At 38.7% G+C, this 25,576-nt stretch overlaps 1 long non-coding RNA gene across 1 annotated transcript in view; it reads right to left on the bottom strand.

Moving 5' to 3' along the window:
- LOC102948496 overlaps nt 1-25,576 on the bottom strand; it is a 103,929-nt gene that overhangs the window by 23,143 nt on the left and 55,210 nt on the right. Inside the window, exon 3 of the long non-coding RNA XR_006213595.1 lies at nt 9,063-9,138. This is a non-coding gene — a long non-coding RNA (uncharacterized LOC102948496). The remainder of the gene's footprint in view (nt 1-9,062; nt 9,139-25,576) is intronic.

Genomic DNA, 25,576 nt, shown 5'->3' with positions numbered 1-25,576 from the left:
TTTTTTTAATTTACATCCAAATTAGTTAGCATATAGTGCAACAATGATTTCAGGAGTAGATTCCTTAATGCCCCTTACCCATTTAGCCAATCCCCCCTCCCACAACCCCTCCAGTAACTCTCAGCTTGTTCTCCATATTTAAGAGTCTCTTATGTTTTGTCCCCCTCCCTGTTTTTATATTATTTTTGTTTCCCTTCCCTTATGTTCATCTGTTTTGTCTCTTAAAGTCTTCATATGAGTGAAGTCATATGATATTTTTCTTTCTCTGACTAATTTCACTTAGCATAATACCTTCCAGTCAAGTCTAAGAATTTTTCACCAAGCCCCAGATCTGGACATTTCTTTCCTATGCTTTCCTTCAAAAGTTTTATATCTTACATTTTATAATTATATCTGTGAATCATTTTGATCAAGTTTGTTTTAAATTTTTTTTTTCAACGTTTTTTTTTTTTAATTTATTTTTGGGACAGAGAGAGACAGAGCATGAACGGGGGAGGGGCAGAGAGAGAGGGAGACACAGAATCGGAAACAGGCTCCAGGCTCCGAGCCATCAGCCCAGAGCCTGACGCGGGGCTCGAACTCACGGACCGTGAGATCGTGACCTGGCTGAAGTCAGACACTTAACCGACTGCGCCACCCAGGCGCCCCGATCAAGTTTGTTTTTAAACACATTCTAACTAAAATGGTCAAAGGACGAGAATACACAAGTCACTTCTTCACAGGAAAAAACACAACTACTAAATCAGTAAGGAAAATTCAGTCACACTAGTTATCAAAGAATGCAAAATTTCAACAGTAATGAAAGCTATATTTTTAACCAATTAAATTAGTAAAAATTTGTAAAGCAATTTGTCCTGTAAATTTTCCTACACTCTAGGTTTGGTTGATTGCATTCTTATGGTGTTTTAAAATGTAGGTTTTATTATTATTCAGGTATAGTGAGATCAGGAGACAACTGCCATTGAAAACATATTTTGGGGGCACCTGGGTGGCTCAGTCAGGTGAGAAACTGACTCTTGGTTTTGGTATAGGTCATGATCTCACATTTTATGGGTTCAAGCCCTACATCAGTCTTTGCATTGACAGAGCCTGCTTGGGATTCTCTCTTTCTCCCTCTCTCTCTGACCCTTGCCCTCTCCCTCCCTCCCTCCCTCCCTCTCTCTCTCTCAATTCTAAGCAGGCTCTACACTATCAGTGCTGACATAGGGCTCGAACCCATGAAATGGTAGATCATGACCCGAGCCAAAACCAAGAGTTGGTTGCTCAACTGACTGAGCCACCCAGGCACCCCATCAAAATAAATAAACTTAAAAAAATATTTTGTGACAGTTTCCAAGAAAGGGACATGCCACATCATGAAGAGCCATATGGGGAAGCACCAGGGTCAGTCAGAAGGCAAAAGGAGTAAAAGGAAAGCATAGGCAAAAGCCTTTATTATGGTTTTCTGAGAGAGGAAGCTAAAGGAACAGGGCAAGCAAGCAGCACAGTAGGTTTAAGAACAGGTTTAGGATCAGATAGTTTGAATAACTTTGACAGGCTCTAGGGTATCGGGCTGGTCCCTAGCTGTCTAGTACCTAGCCCTAGGGTGATTTAGTGCAGAGGGATATGGTCCTGGGCTCTAGAAGCCTGATAAAAGAAGGGTGGGATATGGACTCAGGATTAGTTGGTTTTCATTAAAAGATGTGCTGCAGGCAAGTTATCTCTAAAATTAGCTAACTCTGGGAGAAGCAGTCCCTCTCTGGGTCCATAAGGGTCCAAAATGTCAAAGTATCATAAATACAGAAAACAAAAACCATCATTAAACACAGGTGTTGTGGGAGTGAGAGTTTTGGTACTGGAGTGATTAGTGTGTCTTTGCAGTTACTGCATCATGAGTTTGCCAAAGGTAATAAATACAGAACTGAATCTCCTCCCATAATGGTGGGATATTTCCTCTCTAGGCAGTCCATTTGCAGAATCTGCTGGTCCCAATGAAGCCAAAGACAGTGTTTTAAAAAGAAAGCCAACCAACAACAGTACCTGGGCAAACTACAGGAATGCAAGTCCAAGTGTACTGAAAGTGAGCTTTCCATAATCTTCCAAAAGTCTCCAAAGTACTGTCTGCTTCTGGCCTACCATGCATAGGCATCTCCTGACTGGGAAGATTCTGGAATAAATCCAGAACTGCATGGGATTGAAGTTACCACCACTGGACTGTCAGATTAGCAATGACTATACCTTCCCTTTATTCTGGCTTTCCAGTTATTGCACATTCTGCAATAGGATTTTCCACTAGGAATTGTGGAAATTCCTAGTTACAGGGAACTTGCTGGATGCCAGGTAATGAGAGAGAATGGGTATAAACATCCTCTTATTTAAAGATATTGAGAAATGGACTCAAGCATATATGGAAATTTAGTATAAAAGTGGCATCTCAAACCATTGATGAAGACGCATTTCAAGTCATTTTTAAATAAAATGTTCGGGGATGGGGCGCCTGGGTGGCTCAGTTGGTTAAGTGTCCGACTTTGGCTCAGGTCACGATCTCAGTTCATGGGTTTCAGCCCCGCATCGGGCTCTGTGCCGACAGCTCAGAGCCTGGAGCCTGCTTCAGATTCTGTGTCTCTTTCTCTCTCTACCCCTCTCCCGCTCATGCTCTGTGTCCCTGTCTTTCTCAAAAATAAATAATAAAACATTTAAAATAAATAAATAAATCATTCAGGGACCATTGGAAAACCATAAGATCCATACTTCATACCATACATGAGAATAAACTAAAAAAAAAGGGGGGGTGATCTAAATGTAAAAACTGAAATCATACAAGTACTAGAAGAAAACATATACAAATTCCTCTTTATCATGCTGCAGGGAAAGGCTTTATAACTAAAATGAACTCAATATCCGGTGAAAACTGGAGCGCCTAGGTGGCTCAGTCAGTTAAGCGTCCAACTTCAGCTCAGGTCACGATATTGTGGTTTGTGAGATTGAGCCCCGCGTCAGGCTCTCTGCTGACAGCTCAGAGCCTGGAGCCTGCTTCGGATTCTGTGTTTTCCTCTCTCTCTGCCCCTCCCCTGCTCATTGTCTATCTCTCTCTATCTCTCTCTCTCTCTCTCTCTCTCCCTCTCCCTCTCTCCCTCTCTCCCTCTCTCCCTCTCCCTCTCTCTCAAATAAATAAACATTAAAAAAAAATCACGGGCACCTGGGTGGCTCAGTTGGTTGAGCATCTGATTCAGCTCAGGTCATGATCTCACAGTTTGTGGGTTTGAGCCCCGCATCAGGCTCTGTGCTGACAGCTCAGAGCCTGGAGCCTGCTTCAGATTCTGTGTCTCCCTCTCTTTCTGCTCTTCCCCCTCTCATGCTCTGTCTCTCAAAAATAAACATTAAAAAAAAGAAAAAAATCCAATATCCAGTGAAAACTAAAGATTAACAAATTGATCAATATAAAAGCAAATCTCCACACAGCAAAAAAAAAAAAAAAAGATGAAAAATAAAGTGAAAGAACAATTGATAAACTGGGAGAAAATATTTGCAGCATATATCACAAAAGGCTAGTTTCCTAAAATATGAAGAACACTCAAATATTGAGGGGAAAAGGATAAAAAATTGATTGAAAAGGGGGTAGAGGCATGAACAGATAATTCACAAATTATCTATCTATCTAGATATCCTTTAACATGTGAAAAGATGCTCCAACGTACTCAAAATTAGAGAAATACAAATTAAAACAACACCAAGGTACTATTTCTTACCTATAGATTGATGAAAATGTAAAAGAATGAAAATATATTTTATTTGTGAGACTGCAGAGAAACAGGCACTCTTAAACATTGCTGGTGGGAATGTACATTGGTACAATTCGCATGGAGGAGAATTTGCCATTGGCCAACAAAACTAACATGCACTTACCTTTCAACTCAGCAATTCTAAGAATTAACCATGAAGATACACCTCTGACAATAAAAAATACATATGTACCAGGTTTTTAATTGCAGCGTTGTTTGTTATTTCAAAATATTGAAAAAACCCTAATGCCAATAACATAGAAGAATGTTTAAATAAACTATGAAATATACACAATGCAGTTCTAAGACATAAAAGAATAAGTAAGATCTCTATGAACTGACATGGAGTGATTTCTAGGATATACTGTTAAGTGAGAAAAAGCAAATTACAGAAGAGTTTCTATATTACTCTATCCTTCATGTAGGAAAGAATGGTATATAAAAAAGTGTACATGCATCTGCTCATTGGTGCAAAAACACAGAAATGATCAAGCAGAAATGAATGAGCTTGCTTACTTAAAGGGGATGGGCAGGAACAGGGTGAAAAGAAGGGAGGTAAGAGCACTATACACTAGGGTTGATAAAATTTGTGAATATACTGTACATAATGAATGTTGGCTTTCTCACTGTTGGAGAGAAGAGGTAAAAATTAAGGAAAGGAGAAAGGTCAGAAATGAGGCCTGTGCTGTTAGGTTGGAATTTGAGGTATCAGTATGAACTCATGGTGTTTAAGATAGATGGAGAGATGCAAAAATTAGTGGGAAAAAGTATAATGACAAATATAATATTTGCATCATCTCAAAGTATCTCTCCACAAGATTCTTTTTTTATTTTTTTAAGTAAAATATATGCCCAACATGGGACTTGAACTCCCAACTCTGAGATCAAGACTTTCATGCTATACTAATTGAGCCACAGGAGCCCCTCCGCAAGATTCTTATCAATTATAAAGAGGAAAATAGTAACTTTATGATGCAGAAACCTGGAAGACACCTCCTTAACCAAATAATCACAGTTAATGTCACCATTAATGAGACACATAGATATCATGAACCCCCAGATATGACACACTGAGGGCAGACATACTTCTGTGGTGCTCTTGCCAGAAAAGCATAAACTCAATATAATCATATGAAAACATCAGATAAATCCAAATTGAAGGACAATTTACAAAATAACTGATGAATACTTTTAAGAAGTGTCAAGGGCATGAAAGACAAACAAAGACTGAAGAACTATCCCAGATGGAGTGGGATGGTGGATTAGATCCCTAAACAGAAAAAGGACATTAGTGGGAAAACTGGCAAAATTGGAATAAGGTCTGTAAGTTAGTTAATCATATTGTATCAATGATAATTTCCTTGTTTTTAAGTTCTACTATGATTATGTAAGGTGTTAACATTTGGTGAAGCTGGATGAAGTGAATTCTATGTACTATTTTTGCAACTTTTTTGCAAGTCTAAAATTATTTCAAAATAAAATCTTTTTTAAAGTTTCTGCCTAAACCAATATCAAATTCATTAAGGGATCCTCAGGTTATCTTTTATGTGGAAGGTCAAAAACTGGATTGCATGTTAGAGGTTCTAAAGATCCTAATATGCTGCTCCTTCTGGATCCCAAACCAAGGTTGTTAAAAGAGGTAGCTAACTATCAAGTGAGGGCAAGAGGGCCTTCCAGTTTCTGTATGAGACTGAGAAGGAAGATTACACCCATAAGCAATTAATGAATCCTCTTTTTATGCCAGAAGAGAAGCTACATAAAAGACCAAAACCAGGGGCACCTGGGTGGCTCAGTCAGTTAAGTCAGACTCTTGACTTTGGCTCAGGTGATGATCTCACGGTTTGTAGGCTCGAGCCCGAGCCCCGCACTGGGCTCTGCGCCGACAATGCAGAGCCAGCTTGGGATTCTTTATCTCCCTCCCTCTCTGTGCCTCCCCCACTGGTGCACTCTCCCTCTCAAAATAAATAAACTTAAAAAAAAGATCGGAAAAAAAAGAAGACCCAAACTAAAGAATTAGTCAAAAAGATAACAGGGGTTTTAGCTATCCAAGGTAACACAATGGAAACTGAAATTTAAGCAATCCAATTTTACAGTTAGACAAAGTTTAGATTCTGAACTTCCCTCCTCAGAGGTAAGACAATGTGCAGTGGTAAGAAATCGGACAAAACAAAAAGGATCCCCCAAAGTGGAAATTCTATACAAGAGTCCTAAGAGAAACAGAGAGGTCTCTTTCCTACTCAGTCCATTCTCCAAACAAGAAGGGACAGAACAAATGAGGAAAGAAGAAAAGTTTTGGAGCTGTTCATTGGTCTCTAGTTTGACGATCCCTTACTGACCATTTACTTCCTGTTACAGGGAAAACCCTTTCCCCTTAACTTTACAATCTGCCACTTTAAGTTTAGCATTCTTCACTTAACATGTTAGGCTCTCCATAGCATGGTCTGAACCTTGCTTTCTAGTCACGTTTATTTCTGAGGCATAGAGCGTAATGGTAAATTGATGGATGTTAACCAAAGTTATTGTGGTAATTGCTTCACAATATTTACATATATCAAATCGCCATGCTGTATAACTTAAACTAATACAGTGTTATATGTCAATTATATCTCAATAAAACGGGAGGGATGGAGAGAGAGAGAGAGAGAAAGAGAGACAGAGAGAGATGGAGGAAGGAAGGAAGGAAGGAAGGAAGGAAGGAAGGAAGAAAGGAAGGAAGGAAGGAAGGCAGGCAGGCAGGCAGGCAGGCAGGCTGACTGGCTGGATTTGGAGCCCAACAGAGCTGGGCTTTGCAGGTGACCAAGTTACTTAATTGCTTTAAGCTTTAGTCTCCTGATTTGTATAGTAGAGATGATACTGCCTATAACTAATGAGATTGCTGTGAATGGCAACAAAACAAGAGAATGCATGCAAAGTACCTAACACTATGCATGGCACAGAATAATGACTCAATACATGACGACTATTAGTAGCCCTAAATGGATCCTAAGATTTCTCACTTTTGTTACTTTTACTCAAGCTGTTCTTGCCTCCTAGAATGACTCTGCCTGTAGAAATTCTGTTATTTAATGCCAGTCCCCAAGGCCACCTTCTCAAGAATTCTTTGTTCCACAAGGATATATTCTATCCCTTATTTAAAATTCCTGTTCATTTGTTCCCCTCCCCTGGTACCTCCTTTACACTGATAAGTGTACCTGGGCACTGCCCAGAGCTGAGCCTTCACTGAGCAGGTGCTCCATGACTACTTATTGAATTAAACCCACATCGTGCCCAAACGTTACACGATTTCCTAGAGTTTTTAAAACTCCAAGTACCTGAGCAACAACTCAATTAATTCCAGATGCCAGAGTTTCTGCTAACAACCTCAACTCAATGTTAAAAACACATGACCAAGAACTGAAACATGAAAGCATAGAGCAGAGGATGGTGGGCTGGGGATCTGCTGGCATTTGCTGCCAATGATAATGTTGGCCTCCAAAATGCACATGGTCAATACATGTATTTTCAGGGCCTGCTACTGTAATTTTATGTTCTGGCCAGCAACTTATCTTTGAGATTTGCAACAAAATAATTAGTATGGAAAGTTTGAAAACTCTTCACAGGCAAGTATCTTAAATATACACAAATGCTTTTTAAGATGGGTGGTAAAGATGACATTTGCCTACAAGAAGGGTATAAGGGAATAACTCTAATGCCCTTCTCAGCCCTGGTGCCTCTTGTTCTGTCCGCCTCCAAACACCAACAAACAGTATCAAGGGAAGGAGAAGTGTGTATTACTACCCACCCACCCAACTCTTCCCTGAAATGCAAAGGTCCCTGATTCAAAACTAAACTTTTAGGGTTTGGATGCCAACAGGTGTGCATTACCCATACTGTCTCAGTGGGCAATTGTTGTACAGTCACAGAAGAGCAAAAAGAACTGCCTCACTGAAGGGAGATTTTCACCAACTCTGTGGAGATGTACTGACAAATTCTAGACAAAACAAAACCCTTGTGGATTACTTTCCCTTCTTATTCCTGACTTGGGAATATTTACTGGCATGCAAGAATATCACTTTCCATTGTTAATGACTCAGAGGGAGTTTGAGAGTCATGGAAAATCAAGTAAATGATCAAATGGAGTCAAAATAAGCAAGTTGCCTTTAATATTTTGATAGTGAAATGAATAATGCTCAACTATCTTTGAATCACTTAGAGTCAAACTTAACATTGGAAACATGGTCCACTGAAGTGAAAAACACTGACACACATTAGGAGGTCACAAAAACAGGATAGAGCAGCTATTCTCTTGAATGGGAAAAATCATAGCTTCATGTTCCAGCCTTAACCCCCCTTCTCCCTGTCTCATTCTCTTCCTTCCCGGAATAGACATCTAATGAATACCTACCATGTAAAGGACCCTGTGACAAGTACTCCTGGGAATAGAGAAAGAAATATTGTGCTCTCAGGTAGTTTGTAAGCTTAACAGAAAAGACAAGACTGTAACAAAAGCAGAAATACACCCCTCAAGGTTTCTACAAAATAGCATACAGACTCCAGAGTGGCTCCCTTCAAAGAACTCCATCCTGGAGATGCCACCAAAGAGGAGTGTTGATGCATCTGATAAATTAAAGAAATACTGGGGCGCCTGGGTGGCGCAGTCGGTTGAGCGTCCGACTTCAGCCAGGTCACGATCTCGCGGTCCGTGAGTTCGAGCCCCGCGTCGGGCTCTGGGCTGATGGCTCGGAGCCTGGAGCCTGTTTCCGATTCTGTGTCTCCCTCTCTCTCTGCCCCTCCCCCGTTCATGCTCTGTCTCTCTCTGTCCCAAAAATAAATAAAAAACGTTGAAAAAAAAATTTAAAAAGAAATACTTGTGAGAGTCATCTGGGGAAGTCCACCTATTTATACCTATTGTATGTATTATTTTATTGGACTTATTAAAAAAGGTCTTTGGTAAACTTTTTGAGGACTTTAATGCCTGAGAATATTTCAAACTTACATTTAAATGATATCTAGCTGGGTATAAAATTCTAGGTTCCAAGTTTTTCCCCCTCCATACTTTGAAACTTAGCACTCCACTGTCTTCCTGTATTTTGTGTATTGAGACTTCAATAGGATTTTGTTCCTTTGTAGATGATATGCTCTTTCTTGCTGAGAAGTCTTCTATTTGTCTTTTATTTTTTTTTTTAATTTAATACAATGTGTCTGGATATGGGGTTTATCTTATATACCCTGTTTGGCAAATGCTGAATTCTTTTAAACTGAGGTCATCCATGTTTTACTAAGAGTGGGGAATTCTTGGTCTTTATTTCTTCAAATACTTACCTTTCTTCCACTTACTTTATTTTCCTCTCCTTGGGTTCTTGCTGTACTGACTTGACACTTTCCATCCTCTATATCCCTAAAATTTAAAAAAAAATTCCAACTATTTCTCCCTTTCTGATTTCTTCTGAGAAAATTATTCAATCTGGTCATTCAGATCATTAATTCATTCTTCATCTGTATCCATCTTATTATTAACCTCACTCCCAATCAAGTTCTTTACTTCAACTAATATTTTTCATATCTTGTATTTATGAATGCTTCTTGGTAACTGTTTATTCCTACTTCATGTTACCAATATGTTCCTTAGTTCTTCAACGATATTCTAGTTTATTTTCAATTATTGTTTTGACTAGTTCATTAATTCTGCTTTGTCTAATAGGATTTGTTAAGTTGTCTTTCTTTTGTAATAGTTACACTCCTTATAAGACATGTTATTTAAGAGGACCAATGCTCAGTAATTTCTAAGGTTACAACAGCAGTTTTCTGATTGAGCAGACCACCTGGGTTGTCACTTTCTCAGATGAATAATAGAAGCTCCATTATTATTCTACTTGGTTTATGTTGTACATTCACCCTTCCAAAGGTTTATTCACCTATCAAAGAAAAAACTTGCAATTAAGGTATCACCAACTGGTAGCAACTGCCATAATTGCACAGCTTGAAGTATCAGTTGTGTGTGTGGCTGCTTTAAACAGATAACATAACTACATACTGCCAGATATTGCTATTTAAACTTGATAATTTAATATTTCAAAAACTGCTAAACAGAGCAACATCATTATGTTTAAGGATGGCACATAGAAAAAAGATGTAATAAAATAAATGCCATCTTGGCATTCTGTTTTTCATTGTGACCTTTTCACATCATGCCTGATACGTTAAGGATTCTGAGAAAATTCTGTGCAGACAGTTTGGTTCATTCCAGATGGTCTGCTTTTTACTTGTGACAGCCACTGGCAGTCACTAGTGGTAATATATGGACAGAAGTTTGGACTCTCTTTGGGCATGCCTAAACTAAGTAAAATCGATGTGGGGTGAAAACAGCACTTGCCTGGGAATTGGTAGACCTAAGTTCCAACTATAACTGTCACATAATAGCTGTGTGATCTTGACATGACCTAACTCTCTAGACTTCAATTTCTTCATGGGTAAAAGTAGGGTTGAACTACATCATCTCTAATGTCTCTTCAAGCTGTACAAGTTTGTCATTCAGTTTCATAAAGATATACCACTCCAAACAACCATCAGTATTTTATGTAGAGGAATCAATTTCTCTAGAACAAAAAAGTAAATAAATATACTTTTACATATACACCATGCAATCTCATATAGAACAATCGAAAAAGAAGAAAGTCTTTATGCAAAGGGTCCAATTTGTAACTTACTCTGTAATAAAGCTCAGTCTAACCATTTCCTTTGTTAACTTTACTCTTAACTATAGGCTGCCTCAGGGCATTTTCACAGCTTTTACCAATATGTCCTTGTTTAGCTTTAGCTGTTATGTCTATAGACTCCTAAAGCTAAATACTACATTAATAGGTCCCTACTCAGCGTTCCAATATCTCAGCTACTTCTTGTGCTCCCAGCTTAATCTTCTCCGTTGTCTTCCCCAGTAATCAGCCTTTGCATAGTTCCCAAGTCTCAGCCCCTTTCTCCAATTCCCATTATTTTTCTCTCCTTTTTGAATCGGAGTTTCTGAGCTGCCTTTTATGCTAGAGGCATATGATGTCATTGTGTCTACCCCCAGCTGTTCTTAATTTTCTCTCAGATCAGCTCTCTTGAAGGACTCTCAGCAGGCCCAAAGACACAGCCCTCCCTTCTAGGGTGCAGATGAAAAGCTGGGGTGGAGGGGGAAAAAGGGCAGTTCACCAACCCATAATGACTAATCCTAGCAAAATAAAGGGCAGGGCCCTCTTAATAAACACAGCACTCCAGGAAGAGGGTGGAGCCAACTGAATAAGCCCCAGGCTCTGATGAACTGAGTGTGCTCTTAGAAGCTGTCATAGCAACAGGAGTTTGCTATCCAAGATGTTGACTATCACTTCCTAAGGCAGTTGTCTAAGACTGAAGCATCACCCTCTATGGTCGTCCTTCCTTTTCAAGGTCTTGAAGCACCTGACTCTAACCACACACAATGTCAGCCTCCTGCCTCCAACCAAGGGCCAACCTTCTCTGTTTAGATAGTGAAAATGGATTGTGGGGGACTCTAGACAAATTTATCTTTCTCGTCCATGGATGCCCAGTGTTTTGTGGTGTTACAGGAAAAGTCCTGAAACACCAATTCACATGACTCATAATTCTTATTGAATTCATGTTCCAACATCCATAAGTGCTGCTTAAAAAATGATGTAATGATGCTTTACGCAAAGGAATGAACCTCTGAGATAGAAATTCTTACTATATAATGGCACCAGGCTGGAGGAGATAGGCTAGTGCCCATGCTAGTAATTTTGGAGTGAATTTCCTACTAGGATAGTGGTAGAAAGATTTTTCTTGCCTCATCCTGTTTAGGTTGGTAGCCAGTTGAGAATAAATCCCTCCAGAGCAGGGCAACTTTGATGGCGGAAGGGAAGGGTAGAGTAGGAGAATACAGTGTAGACCCATGAGGCAAGGCCTAATGGATGAATTAGCAGCAATATTCAGCCCAGGCTCCACATTAGAATCTCTGGGGGGGGGGGTGTATTTTTTTAAATTTATTTTTAAATAATTCTAAAATTACATAAAAGCTGAAAAAACAGAAGAGACAGCTGTTGCACATCCGGCATTCCCCATGCCAAAATCTTATATAACCACAGTACAGTTATCAAAACTAAGAAATTAACCTTTGTACAACACTATTAACAAAACTATAGATTTTATTTGGATTTCATTAGTTTTCCACTAATGTCCATTTTCTGTTCCAGGATCCAATTCAGGATACCACGTTGCATTTAGTCGTCATGTCTCTTTAGTCCAATCTAGTTGCCTTCAATCTATTGCAATTTTTCAGTTTCCTTATTTTTCATGGCCTTGACAATTTTAAAGATTACTTTGTAAAATGTCCTCCAATTTGGGTTTGCCTGATTATTTTCTCATGATTAAATTGGGATTATGTATTTTCAGGAAGAATAGCACAGTGGTGAAGTGCCTTTCTCATCACATGGTATCAGGGGGTTCATGATATCAACATGACATCCTGGTGATGTCAGCCTTGATCACTTAGTTAAAGAGTCATCTTTCAGGTCGCTCCACTATAAAGCTACTATTTAAAAAAATGTTGTGTTGATATAATTGGTAGATGCACATGAAGTTGAAAATATAATACAGAGGGGCGCCTGGGTGGCTCAGTCGGTTGAGCGGCCGACTTCGGCTCAGGTCATGATCTCACAGTCTGTGAGTTCGAGCCCCGCGTTGGGCTTTGTGCTGACAGCTCAGAGCCTGGAGCCTGTTTCAGATTCTGTGTCTCCCTCTCTCTGACCCTCCCCGTTCATACTCTGTCTCTCTCTGTCTCAAAAATAAATAAACGTTAAAAAAAAAAAAAGAAAATATAATACAGTGAGGTCTTGTGTATCCTTCACCCAGTTTCCCCTAATGGTACATGAGTATATTTTTGTAACCACCATCATAATCCAGAAACAGAATAATTTCATCACAACAATGATCTTCCTCATGCTACCTCTTTATAGTCACAATCCTTCTCCCAACATCCCTAACCCCTGGACACCATGCATCCGTTCTCCAGCTCTTTAATTTTATCATTTTTGAGATTTAATCAATCAGTATGTGACCTTTTGAGATTGGCTTTTTTTCACTCAGCATAATGCCCATAATATCTATCCAATTGTTGTGTGTGTCTAGTTCATTCTTTTCATTGCTGAGGAGTATTCCATGGTATGGATGTACCAGTTTGTTTAATCATTCACCTATTACTCACCAAAAGAACATTTGGGTTCTTTCCAGTTTTTTTTTAATACTTTTTTTTTTATTTTTTAGAGAGAGAGAGTGCAAGTGGGAGAGGGGTAGAGGGAGAGAGAGGGAGAGAGACAGAATCTTTTTTTTTTTGAGAGACAGAGAGGGAGAGAGAGAGAGAGAGAGAGACCATGTGGGGCTTGATCCCACAACCATGAGATCATGACCTAAGCTGAAATCAAGAGTCAGACCCTCAACCAACTAAGCTAACCAGGTGCCTGTCCAGTTTTTGATTATTGCAAATTGCTTTGTTATGAATATTCATGTACAGGTTTTTGTATGGATAGAAGTTTTCATTTCTCTGGGATACATGCCCAGGAGCATGATCGCTGAGTTGTATGGTAAGTTTATGGTTAGTTTTGTAAGAAACCGCGAAACCATTTTCCACAGTGGCTGTACCATTTTACTTTCCCACCAGAAATGTATGAGAAATCCAGTTTTTCCATATCCTTGCCAGCATTTGGTATTATCACTATTTTCATTTTATCTATTTGAATAGATGTATACTGGGGCACCTGGCTGGCTCAGTCAGTGCAGCATGTGACTCTTGATCTTGGGTTGTGAGTTTGAGCCCCACACTAAGTGTAGAGATTACTTTAAAAAATCAAATCTTAATTTAAAATTAAAAAAAGATGAATAGATGTACAGTGACATCACATCATGATATTAATTTGCATTTCTGTAATGACCAGTGATGTTGAACATCTTTTCATGTTATCTATCTGCCATTTACATATCCTCTTCAGTGAAATGTCTGTTGCTATTTTTCTTATTTTCTAATTGGATTGCTTTTTATTCTATTGAGTTTTGACAGCTCTTTATTCTTTATCATATATGTTATTTGCAAATATTTTCCCCAGTTTTTCACTTGTATTTTCATCCTCTTCAACAGCATATTTTACAGAGCAAAAGTTTTTAACTTTGATGAGTTCCAATTTATCAACTGTTTTCCTTTTATGGGTCAAGTCTAAAAAATCTTTGCCTAGTCCTAGATCCAAAGGATTTTCTCCTGTGTTTGTTTCCTGAAGGATTTACAGTTTTACATTTTACAAACTTACATGATCCATTTGGGGATTATGTCAGCATAGGATATGAGGTTTAGGTCAAAGTGGTTTTGTTTTGTTTTTGTTTTTTTTGTTTTTTGTTTTTTTTTTTGCCTATGCATGTTCAATTACTCCCACTTATTGAAAAGACTATCCTTCCTTCATTGAATTGCTTTTGCAACTTTGTTAAAAATCAGTTGGGTATATGGGAATGCAAGCTGGTGCAGCCACTGTGTTACAAACAGTATGGAGGTTCCTCAAAAAACTAAAAATAGAACTACCCTACGACCCAGCAATTGCACTACTAGGCATTTATCCACGGGATACAGGTGTGCTGTTTCGAAGGGACACATGCACCCCCATGTTTATAGCAGCATTATTAACAATAGCCAAAGTATGGAAAGAGCCCAAATGTCCATCGATGGATGAATGGATAAAGAAAATGTGGTATATATACACAATGGAGTATTACTCAGCGATCAAAAAGAATGAAATCTTGGCATTTGCAACGACGTGGATGGAACTGGAGGGTATTATGCTAAGTGAAATTAATCAGAGAAAGACGAAAATCATATGACTTCACTCATATGAGGACTTTAAGAGACAAAACAGATGAACATAAGGGAAGGGAAAAAATAATATAAAAACAGGGAGGAGAACAAAACAGAAGAGACTCATAAATATGGAAAACAAACTGAGGGTTACTGGAGGGGCTGTGGGAGGGGGGGATGGGCTAAATGGGTAAGGGGCACTAAGGAATCTACTCCTGAAATCATTGTTGCACTACATGCTAACTAATTTGGATGTAAATTTTAAAAAATTAAAAAATTAAATTAAAAAAAGACAGAAAAAAATCAGTTGGGCATATTTGTGTGGGTCTCCTTCTAAGTTCTTTGTTTAGTCCACTGATCTATGTGTCTAGCCGTCTGCTAAATCACACTGTCTTGGTTAATATAGTATAATAAGTCTTGAAACTGGATAGACTGATTCTTCCTACTTTACTCTTCTTTTTCAAAATTGTTTAGCTATTCTAGGACCTGGGCCTTTGCATATAAATTTTGAAACAGTCTTTTAATTTAATCTCTGATAAGAACTTGGAGGTCAACACTCCCATTTTTACAAAGAAAACTGAACAAACTGAAAATTCAGTGACATCTTAGACCCATCAAAGAAATCAGGTTGCAGGGAAAACTACCACCCCCGAATCTGGAGAGTCAGGAACATCCAGCTGCAATTTACTTACCTAGAAAAGAAGCTTTTGGAATCATAAGCTAGCAGCAACACCAAACCGGTCATTTCGAAAAATTACTGAAGGCTGAGTGTGCACCAATGTGAGAGTGGGAAACTTCTGAGGATAGCAGGCACAGGGGAACCCCAAAATTCCAAGAAATCCACTAAGTTCCCACAGTAAAGATCTGAATAGGATCCTCTTGTGGATCTTGGGAGGGAGAGGGGAAGAGGAATCATTGTGAAATATGCTTAAAGCATCTCCATAACTCTACAGGGAAAGAGACTGCCAGCACCTTATCCCATCTGGGGGAGGGCACTGCTCTCCACTGCAGCCCTTCTCTAGCCAACTGCAGAAAGACAAAGACAAAGAAAACATCTTTCAAGAAGACAGAGTGGGGAGGGATGACACTTATAAAGGAATAAGCATAAGAACTGCATCAGACTTCTTGTCAGAAACCATGCAAACAAGAAGAGAGTGCAGTGAAATATTTATTCAAAGAAAAAGCCATCAACCCAGATTCTATATCCAGCAAAATTTCCCTTAAGAAGTGAAAGAGAAACAAAATCTTTCTCAGAAAAATAAAAACTGAGGGAAATGAAAACAGACTTGCCCTGCACAAAATGTAGAAAGAAGTTCTTCAGGGGGAAGGAAAATAATACAGGTCAGAAACTCAGATTTACATTTAAAAAAGGAAGAGTGTGTCAGAGAAGGGATAAATGAAGGTAAATTAAAATCTTTTATTTTTCTAATTTTCAATTGATCTAAAAGATAACTGTTTAAGTAATAATAGTATAAATATATTGGTTGATTATAGCATATGGATAAGTGAAATAAATTACAATCCCACAAGGAATGGGAGAGAAGATCCCATAGCACTCTGTTATAAGGCACCTGCACTACAAGTAAAGTGGTGTAGTGTTATTTGAAGATGGATTCTTCGTTTAAAATGTATATTGAGGGGCGCCTGGGTGGCTCAGTCGGTTAAGTGTCTGACTTCGGCTCAGGTCATGATCTCACAGTCTGTGGGTTCGAGCCCCACATCGGGCTCTGTGCTGACAGCTCAGAGCCTGGAGCCTGCTTCGGATTCTGTGTCTCCCTCTTTCTCTGACCCTTCCTGTTCATGCTCTCTCTCTCTCTGTCTCAAAAATAAATAAATGTTAAAAAAAATTAAAAAAAATAAAATGTATATTGATAACTCTAGGGCAACCACCAAATATTTTAAAAGAAATGTAACTGATAATCTAAGAGAGAAGATAAAATGGAATTACATAAATTCCCAATTAAAACCAGAGAAGGCAGGACAAAAAGCATGGGAGTCATTTTCTTTGTTCTGAAGTCTATCTGATAACAGCCGGGGCATCTGGATACCTCAGTTGGTTAAGTGTCTGACTTTGGCTCAGGTCATGGTCTCATAGTTCTTGGGTTTGAGCCCCACATTGGGCTCTGTGTTGGCAGCTCAGAGCCTTGAGCCTGCTTCGGATTCTGTGCCTTCCTCTCTCTCTCTGTTCCTCCCCCACTCATACTCTGTCTCTCAAAAATAAATAAAAGATTTTAAAAATTTTATCTGATAATCACCATTCCCACTTTCTTTTTGATAATATTTGCATGGCACATTTAAATTTTTTTTTTTACTTTCAACTTACTTATATGTTAACTAGAAAATATAAACAGTAAATGGTAAAACTATTATATTTCCCTTCCTATACTTTGTTAGTACTAAGTCCAGCCCACACTCAATTGAGGGGAATTAATCGCCACCTCCAGAAGGGAGGAGTATAAAAAAATTTTGTGGACACATGTTAAAACCACCATAGTAATTGACAAATATTTGTGGGGTAATACTTTGAAGCTCTGCTAGTATCTTGCCCCTCCCCCCCAATTATTACTAGGCTTGGTTCTTTTTATTTGGGAATGGCATTTAGAAAACAAAATGTGATACTAGGTGAGCTGATTTCTATTTGAATGTTGCTGTTTCTAGGCCCTGTCAGTGGACAGAGCTAGGAAACACATGTAAGTAAAATAATCCCTGTATATACACACATCAATGTTCACTTATGTATCTATCTTTACATGTATATATATATTTCTATGTATAGATATAGCTATATACTTTTTTTTAAATGGATATCTCTGACTTTAATCTAGTACCACAGGGTTTATTCTAGGTTTCCTTCTTTGCTTACTTGTAATTTGTTTCTATGGCAGACTCTCTGAGGTGTCTTTAAAAATACAGACACTTAGAGCTCTATCCAATATCAATTAAATTGGATGCAACCATATGTTTTAAATATACACCCAGGCACCACTGGACACATAACTTATAGAGCCCAATACAAAATGAAAACGTGGAACTCCTTGTTCATAAAGCAGGGGCAAAAAAGTCATTAAAGGTACTAAAATATAAAGATTTTTCCTTTTTTTTTTCCTGTGGTCTCTCATTTAATTCGTCATACTGTTTTCTATTTACAATTCAATGTCACTCTAAGTCAAGAGAAAGTATAATTTTTAATTAACATACATTTTACTGTTCATCTTTTTATTGTGCAATGCCAGTTTTAAGTAAAAATATCAGACCATTTAGCTCATGCAGAATCACCAAAATTACACAATTTGTATTTCATGCCTTATCCCCAGAAGGTGCCTTGAGCTGACCAGAAGAGAGGCACAAATCATATTCAGGAAAGCTGGAAGGAGGAAGAGAGGGTCACCCAGATGTGTAATAAGCCCAAAGGACACTCTCTAGGGCACAAAGATACTCATGGGGCAAGCATAGTACCTCAAAGGCACCTGGGAACCCCACCCCATGACTTATGCCATGTGTGTGCTTGGGTCTAACAACTGTTAGGTTCCCTCTTCCACCAGGTGCTGGACTGACATGCTGTGCTTTATCAGAGGGCAGGGAAATTGAGACAGGCATCTCCCTTCCCATGAGCCTGCTACCCCAACTAACAGCATATAAGCACTTCTCAAGGGTATGATAACCTCTTCACAAGGATGCACTAGGGACTTGGATAAGGGATGGGTAAGAGGCTTACCACCATTGAGTTGCCCACTGAACATGCCTGGTACCGTGAACCAGATGCAAGGATGGTTATTGTCATGCCCCACCCTGAGGGGCTTTAGAATACATACATGGACCCTCCCCACCTCTAGGCTCCTGCTGGGTAATGGATGGACTTGGATGAGGAAAGGTAAGGGGGGCCCAGAGTACCAAGAGTCAAGGAAGTGACAATCAAGAACCCATCTTGAAGATATGGGGCAGTAGGGGGAGGTGAAACCATATGTGAACCAAGGTTCCAAGCCCCCAGTGCACTCTCTGTTGTCCCACTGGCCTTCACTTACAAAACAGAGGTTCAAAGATAAAATTATTAAGATTTTTAAATGGTGGGTGCTGTTGGGGTGATGGGATAAATGGGTGATGGGCATTAAGGAGGGCACTTGTTGGGATGAGCACTGGGTGTCATATGTAAGAGATGAATCACTAGGTTCTACTCCTGAAGCCAAGACTACACTATATGTTAACTAACTTGAGAATAACTTTTTAAAAAAAGAATAAAAAAGAAAAGAACTTAAATTGGTAATCACGGAGCATTAAACCGCCAGCATAGGGCCCCTTTCTGAGCATAGGATCCTGTGTATCACACTGGTCACATGCCTATGAAGTTGTGATTGCCCCCTGTTGATTCTAATGTTCAGCCAGGGAGAATTACTGAGCTAGATATTGCAAGAAGTGGTGGTCAAGGTGGTCTTTCTTGCTCAAACCAGATCCTAGGCCACCAGAGACTGCACAGAAAACCATGGATGGAGAGACCAATCCAACAGAAGCTAAGAGGAGGAGACCAGACTGGATGTCACTGCCTGAGGCTATCATCATAGAAATCGTAGTAAAGAAGCAGGGAGATCAAGCCCTCTGTTTTGCAGAGTTTGTCATTCCCCCCTCTCTCTTGGAGCCCCCAGCTCTACCTCAGTGCCTGCTGGTTGCATGTTGCCCTGCCTTGCCCAATGTGAGGAGCTTTAAGATACAAGTTATATACATCTAAGCAAATTGTAGGTGCTGGCTAAGTCATGAGGGTCACCTCTCAGCTCCTTCTCTTCTTACCTACTTTACCCACCAGCAGGCCAGGCTCTTAGCAAAGACCATGGAGGCTGCTCAACAGCCACCTAGGTCTGGGTCCAGTGCTTATCAGCTGAATTACAGAGTCAGAATGCACAAATCCTTTTACCTCCAGTCCCACAGCATGACACAAGCTCCTTGAGGAACTACTTTCCATCTTACTCAACCTTGGCTCCTTTTAGAACCTTTTACCCTCTGTCAACTTCTGTACTTGGCACACAGCAAACACTCACTTAATATTTTGATCCTGACTAGTTTGCTTAAGGCCTGCAATTCTTACATTCTCACCCTTAACTTCTATCAACTTTCTTGGCTCCTTACACAGACAGAACTCTTTTCACTTCCCAGCATTCTTTTTTTTTTAATGTTTATTTTTGAGAGAGAGAGAGAGAAAGCACGCATGTGCACATGTGCACACACAGGGGAGGGGCAGAAAGAGGGGGACAGAGGATCCAAAGAGGGCTCTGCACTGACAGCAGAGATCCTGCCCCACTCAGGGCTCGAACTCAGGAACTGCAAGATCATGATCTGAGCCCAAGTCCGCTAAGCCACCCACATGTCCCTAGCATTCTCTTTCTAACCTTTCTCCAATACCTTAATGCTGCTTTATTATACCACAGTGACTACATTTACAGGGCAGGACAAGGAAAAGTAAAATGAGATCATATACATCTTGGGGGATTTATCACAGGCCCTTTCTGACACTCTGACCCTAAAAGGCAGTCTCCTGGAGCATGATAGACAAGTGTAGTGTCAAGAACTGGATCTCTGGAATTTGAATCCTAAACCCGCCTCTTACCAGGCTGCCATGTGACCTTGGGTAAGTTACTGTACATCTTTGTCCCCTAGATTCACTCTATCCTGCTTTCCTCACCAGGAAACTGTCTGGTGTGGATTATGTCAATAGGCTTTGCTGGCTGCTGGCTTCTGATTGGGTTTGGCCAGAAAGAACTCTGGACTGTGATCAAAGATTAGGAGAAAAGTGTAGCTTCCTTCTAGCTTCCTCCCTGTGGGGACTTCGCTATTTACTTTGACCAAAGACCACTTCTCATTTCAGTGCTACCTGCTCTAGAGATCTCTCCTTCAAGACACCTTTCCTTCATCCTTTGGAGCCTGGGTGGGGGTGGGGAGTAACAGCCCCACTGTACTAGCCCCAGGGTTTCACTAGCCCTTGTGGTTACCCTATACACTGCCCATACTTTGTAAATAGCTTCCTCAAACTATCCTAATTTGAATGTATCATATCTTTCCTATTAGGACCCTAATACACAGCCTTACTTCCCTCAACTTTAAAATGGAGACTGTAACTCCTATATTACAGGATAACTGTCAGAATTTAAATGAGACAAGTTATATGAAAGCATCCAGCAGTGTCTGGAAGAAAATAGATGCCGAATTAGCTCCCTTCTCACTTTACCTTCTTCTTCTTTAGTTTTTAGGTTTGAGTCCTAGCATTGTCACTTATGAGCTAAATAATTTTCAACAAGTTGTTTCACCACTCTGAACCTTAGTTTCCATATTTGAAGTGGAGTTCATCCTACCAATATTCATCCTACCAATATTAACTTACATTTTCTATGTACTGTGAACTGCTCTGAGAAGTGAGTTAAGCGAAACTGTTTTGCCTACTTCATAGAGTTATTGTAAAAGACAAAAAGGCAATGAGCCCTTAAATACCCTAAACTACCAAAACTCATCCAAGATGAAATTGGTGAACTGAACAATCCTATCTATAATCATTAAAGAAATTTAATTTGTGGTTGAAGGCTTCTGAAAAAGAAATCTTCAGATGATTTTACTAGCAAATTCTATACAGCATTTGAAGCAGAAATAATACCAGCTCTTACAATCTCTTCCAAAAAAAAAAAAAAGGAGATGTTTGGCAACTTATTTAAAGTGGCAAACCTGGGGTGCCTGGGTGGCTCAGTCACTCAAGTGTCCAACTCTTGATTTCAGCTCAGGTCATTATCTCACTGTGTGAGTTTATGAGTTCGAGCACTGCAGTGCTCTCTCTCCCTCTTGGGATTCTCTCTCTCCCTCTCTCTCTGCCCCTTCCCTGCTCTCTCTTCTCAAAATAAATAAATAAACTTTTAAAAAGTGGTGAACCAACACTGATACCAAAATCAGACAAAAACAATTCCAAAAAAGTAAACTGGAGACCAATAGCGTTCATGAACATGGACATAGAAATCCTCAACAAATTTATTTAAATTCCAGCAATATATAAAGAAATAATACAGTATAATCAAGTGGGATTTATCAGGGATTACAAGGTTGGTTCAATAATAGAAAAATCAATCAGTGGAATCCACAGTATTAACAGTCTAAAGAAGAAAAACTATGTGATTATATTACTTGATGCAGGAAAAGCATTTGAGAAAAGTCAACATAAATTAATGATAAAAATTCTCAGCGAGTAGGAATAGAAGTAAATTTCCTCAACCTGATAGAGTGTTTCCAAAAAAAACCCTACAGGTAACAGCATACTTAATGGTAAAAGACTAAATGTTTTCTCCCTAAGACTGGGAAAAATTCAAAATATCCTCTCTCACCACCAATTCAACATCATATTGGAAGTGTTAGCCAATACAATAAGGCAAGAAAAATAAACAAAAGGCATAAACATTGGAAAGAAAGAAATAAAATTCTATTTGCAAGCGACATAACTTCCTACACAGAAAATCCCAGGAAATCTACCAAAACAAAACAAAACAAAATAAAAACTTCCAACAAACAATAAGTGAGCTTACTAAGATCAACACAAAAAGATCAATCATATTTCTATATACTCCTAACATATCACTGGAAACCAAATACACACACACACACACACACACACACATAAATATATACATACACACATCATGACAGTAGCTCAAACAAAATGAAATACTAAAATACTTAGGTGTAAATCTAACAAAATACTATACAGATTTTGTATGCTGAAAACCATAAAACAATGGTGAAATAAAACAGATCTAAAAATATCTAAATATATAGATATACTGTGTTTGTGTACTGAAAGAAACAACACAGTAAAAATGCCAATTCTCCCCAAAATGATCTACAGATTTAATGCAATCAATATCCCAACACAACTTTTTTTTTGTATGTTTAGGTAAATGGATTGTAAAATTTATTTGAAAAGCAAAGGAACTAAAAGAGCTATACAATGTTTTAAAAAAGAATATAGTTGGAGGAATAATACCATCTGATTTTAAGACTTACTATAAATCTAAAATACTACTAGGACTTCGTCAAAATAAAAAGCTTCTGCACAGTGAGGGAAACAATCAACAAAACTAAAAGGCAACCTATGGAATGGGAGAATATATTTGCAAATGACATATTGGATAAAGGGTTAGTATCCAAAATCTATAAAGAACTTATCAAACTCAACACCCAAAAAACAAATAATCCAATTTAAAAATGGGTAGAACACACAAATAGACATTTTTCCCAAGAATCTATACAGATGGCCAACAGACACATGAAAAAATGCTCAACATCACTTACCATCAGGGAAATACAAATCAAAACTACAATGAGATATCCCCTCACACTTGTCAGAATTGCTAAACTCAACAGCACAAGCAACAACAGGTGTTGGAGAGGATGTGAAGAAAGGGGAACCCTCTTTCACTGTAGGTGGGAATGCAAATTGGTACAGCCACTCTGGACAACAGTATGGAGGTTCCTCAAAAAGTTAAAAATAGAATTACCCTATGATCCAGAATTGCACGACTAGGTATTTACCCAAATAATACAAAAATACTAACTCAAAAGGATACATGTACCCTGATGTTTATAGCAGCATTATCTACAATTATGGAAATAGCCCAATTGTCCTTTGAATGATGAATGGATAAAGAAGATATGGTATATACATATACAATGGAATATTATTCAGCCATAAAAAGAATAAAATCTTGCCATTTGCAATGATGTGGATGGAGCTAGAGAGTATTATGCTAAGTGAAATAAGTCAGAGAAAGACAAATACCATGATCTCACTCATATGTAGAATTTAAGAAACAAAAACAAATGAGCAAAGGGGAAAAAAAGGCAAACCAAGAAACAGACTCTTAACTATAGAGAACAAACTGATGGTTACCAGAGGAGAGGTGGGTGGGGGGTTGGGTGAAATCGGTAATGGGGATTAAGGAGTGCACTTGGCTGTGATGAGCACTGGGTGTGCATGGAAGTATTGTACACCTGAATAGTACACTGTATGTTAACTAACTTGAATTTAAATAAAAACTTAAGTAAAATTTACTGTAAATCTAAACTAATTCAGACAGTATGGTACTAGCAAAGGGAAGGGACCACAGATCAGTGAAACAGAACAGAGTCCAGAAATAGACTCACATAAATATGGACAACTGATTTTTGACAGAGGTACAACAGCAATTCAACGGAGAAAAGATATCACTTTGAACAAATGGTGCTAAAACAATTTTATACCCATAGGCAAAAAATTTAACCCTGACCTAAACCTCACACCTTATACAAAAATTAACTGAAGGTGGATTACTGATCCAAACATAAAATATAAAACTATATAAAATATTTTAGGGAAAAAAACACAGGAGAAAATCTTTAAGACCTTGGGTTAGGTAGAGCTATTACATATGATACCAAAAGCATGATTTATAGAAAAAGAAGTTTATAAAATTGGACTTCATAAAAATTTACATTTTACTCTGTTAAAGACATTGTGGAGATAATAAAAAGACAAGGTACAGACTGGGAGAAAATATTTTCAAACCACATATCTGACATAGGACTTGTATAAGGAACTCTCAAAAGTCAACCCGTTATCTTCTAACTATAAAGTCATTCTGATTCAACTTGTTCTCATCAAGAATGTGCTCTTGGCCACTAAATACTTTCATATCCAATGTCTCGTTAAATCCTTATACCAACCCTTAGAGGTAGGTAGTGATTATTATCCCCATTTTAGGATGAGAAAACTGAGGTACCAATAATAAACAGAGAACAAATACTAAATTAGATGGGAAACTGGATACTAAAACACTTCAGTCTTAATCCCAGATTACACCATTTTGATTTCCCATTACAAGGCCATGTTATGATTCATGGAGTTACTAAGGGTTTTTAGAAAGAAAAAACAGTTTTTGCTGGAATAAGTAGCATTCTAGGTAACGGAAACCTGTTCATCTGAACTGAGCCCAAATTAGGGGCATTTGTTCAAGCTGGTGGCTTCCATGCCTGCAAAATACAGCAGGAGAGACATCAAGTGATTGAAGGAAAGACTTCCTGGGGGACCAAGGGCCTCCATGTTCTAATGTATGGATGTGGGAGCTCATGGATTCTTTGAAGGACAAGGCATATTCTCAAGTTTCCTTTAAGATTCAGGGATAAGAGAAAATCGGGAAAGTAAAATAGAGAAGTGGAAGAAAGAAAAGATATCCAAAATGCCATTTCTTCTGCCTTAGCAAGGTGCATTTAACACATTATCATATTTTCCCCCTTGCATCCTTTCTAATCCCACTCTTTAGATTACAGATAAAGTATTTAACTTTATTACTTTCATTAAGACATGACCATTAGTGTGAATCACAGGGTCAAAAAGCCCAAGTACCTTTTGGGAAATCTAACTTAACCAGGTTTTTTCTTCCTCAGCCTCAAAGTATAAACAGTGATGTAGTGATGGATAATTTGTCTATCCAGGATCATCAATCCCATTGCAATTGTTAAATACCTATCAAAAATGGTGTTGATAAGTGGACATACTGTCTCCAATTTTATTTTTTTTAATGTTTTTATTTATTTTTGAGACAGAGAGAGACAGATCATGAGCAGGGGAGGGGCAGAGAGAGGGAGACACAGAATCTGAGGCAGGCTCCAGGCTCTGAGCTGTCCGCACAGAGCCCGACGCAGGGTTCGAACTCACCGCGAGATCATGACCTGAGTTGAAGTGGGACGCTTAACTGACTGAGCCACCCAGGCACCCCTACTGTCTCCAATTTTAAACAGACCTTATAGCATAAATAATCCAACATCAGACATCATTCTAGTAACCACTGACCAAGCCAAAACTCTATGCAAGGTAAAGGAGGCCCCTGTGTTAGGGAGAGTTTGAACCACATCACATTCAGCATAAAGGTTGGTTTTCCATTTGGCAGGGGCAGATTTAACATAGTCCATTTAAAAC

This window comes from Panthera tigris, chromosome X, assembly GCF_018350195.1.
Source record: "Panthera tigris isolate Pti1 chromosome X, P.tigris_Pti1_mat1.1, whole genome shotgun sequence".
Classification (NCBI taxonomy): Eukaryota; Metazoa; Chordata; class Mammalia; order Carnivora; family Felidae; genus Panthera; species Panthera tigris.
The sequence above is the reverse complement of the archived record's forward strand: the minus strand, read 5'-3'. Positions and strand labels throughout refer to the sequence as shown.